Source organism: Echinops telfairi, unplaced genomic scaffold (assembly GCF_000313985.2).
Source record: "Echinops telfairi isolate 266 unplaced genomic scaffold, ASM31398v2 ScPeMD7_7469;HRSCAF=8507_0, whole genome shotgun sequence".
In the NCBI taxonomy this organism is placed as follows: Eukaryota; Metazoa; Chordata; class Mammalia; order Afrosoricida; family Tenrecidae; genus Echinops; species Echinops telfairi.
This window is the reverse complement of record NW_022111372.1, coordinates 87,702,784-87,704,839: the sequence shown is the minus strand read 5'-3', so window position 1 is coordinate 87,704,839 and position 2,056 is coordinate 87,702,784. Positions and strand designations below refer to the sequence as shown.

General features: G+C 46.2%; 1 protein-coding gene across 2 annotated transcripts in view; it reads right to left on the bottom strand.

Moving 5' to 3' along the window:
* The window catches only part of PPP2R2B (protein phosphatase 2 regulatory subunit Bbeta), a 569,986-nt gene that overhangs the window by 34,517 nt on the left and 533,413 nt on the right, over window positions 1-2,056 (bottom strand). The gene's annotated exons all lie outside the window — the stretch shown is intronic.

The following is a 2,056-nucleotide window of genomic DNA, read 5'->3' as shown; positions in this document are numbered from 1 at the left end:
GTCCTATTTGTAACTCTGGCAGGAGCCTTGCGTGAGCTGCTGAGCTTGAATGGGGGGAGAGCTGCTTCAGAACTGCGTGGACAGGGAGGGCGGTCAGGGAATTCTGTTCCTTGTAGGAAGTGTGCTTGGCTTTTTTCCAGGGTAGGGAGTGTGTGTGTGTCTCTGTGTTTGTAATCCTGTCATGAGGCAAACACATTTTAATAAAGGGCCTTGTCTTTTTTAACCCAACCAAGCTCCCCTGAAACAAACAATGCTAATTATGCCCCAGATCAATACTGAACCTTTTTGGAGGCTGTGCCAAACCTCGGAGGTTTTAAGATTCATTGCAGGGGCAGCCTCGGCTGATGTCTTTGGACACATTCCATCAGAGACCTGGGGAGTGAGCCTCAGGTTTATTAAGGAATCTGGTAGGCCAGAGAACCAGGCCTTGGCAATACGTTTCCAGATGAGGGCAGAGGACTGAAACAGTGTATGTCATCTTCTGTGCAAGGGCAGAGGTATTTTGCTCAAAAAGCAATTGGAAACAGGCTGGTCCAACTGGGGCGTGAATGGAGAAGGCTGAAGGAAAGCATGTGAAATGAAAGGTCATGAGTGCATCCATCTGGATTTTAGAAAAAGACCACACTCTTTCTCCTGCTCCTGAATGTCCAGGACTCTGCTCCTGGGAACACAATGGGGATTTGGAGGTGATGGATCAAGTTTCTTCCTCTCTGGTGCCCATCTAGGGCTTGAGAATTATCACCACCCCTTGCACTATACCCATTTTTGGAGGGAAAATGTCTGACTTGGGTTATATGGTTGGGCATTAGATTTTGGCCCATTCTAATTGGAACTCAGGCTGTTTTACCCACATGTGGGGGGTAAATCAGGCACTGAAGAGCTCTCTGGATCACAAAGGTTTGAACCCACGGTTTATGGCAATGATAATTCAGTGGTAGAATCCCTTCCTTTTATGGTCGAGAACTGTGTTCAAGCCCTGGCCAATTGGTCTTGTAGGCAGACACCCCCCATCTGTCACTGAAGACGAGGGGGTTGCTATGGTGCTGATCAGGCCTCAGCGAAGCCTCTGACTAAGGAAGACGGACTATAAAAAAGGCCCAGTGCTCTGCTTATGTAAAATCAGGCACTGAAGAGCTCTCTGGATCACAAAGGTTTGAACCCACGGTTTATGGCATTGCCACAAGCTGGGTGTGGGCCCAGTGTTCAAGGCAGGGAGCTAATTGCTTTTACAATCATTAATACATGGCCAACGAATTCAAGGAAACCAAAACTCATGAACACTTTTGTGCTCTCAACCTCTCCAAAGCATTTGACACACAGTGGATCATTCTAAATACTCTCTTATCCTGGCTAAAGTCATCCCTTGGTTTCCTTCTTATCTTTCAGGAAGTTCATAGTCATGTAAGACACCTCCTCCTCCTCTCCCCTCTCTTGGATGCCCTTGTTCCTGGTCCTGGGCTCTCCGTTCTTCTCCATCTGTACCTTGCGCCCTGACTGACTTCACCCTTTCCCATGGCTTTAAATATAACAGGTTCATGAGTCCAGAACTGATATCCTCAGGCCAGACCTCTCCCCTGATTTCCAGAACCACATATCCAATTGCTTCCCAAACTTCTGTTAGCTTGTGTTAAGAGATATCAACCTGGACACAACTGGAAGAAAACTCTTGGTTTTTTCATCTGTTCCTTTTACAGTCTCCTCATTGTAGTATAAATTATCACTGTCTGTACTCCCCAATCAAGCAAGCCAAGAACCCAAGGTCTATCTCACATTCCTCCCTTGCTCTGTCTTTCCACTTCTGGTCTCTCAGCAAATCCTTTGTACCTTCATCACCCGTTTACCGACTTGCCATTATTCCTCCTCCCGGCTTATCAAGAGCTTCCTAAATGACCTCACCAATTCCATTCTTGTCATCCCTTTGTAAGACCGCAGATGGAAAACATGGAATATCATTTTAAAATATAATAAATCTCTACTAATCCAGTCTCATTGATCGCATCAAACTCTCCCCTTAGGGCTATGGCTAAGGGTCTTAACAGAGGCACAAATAAAAAGA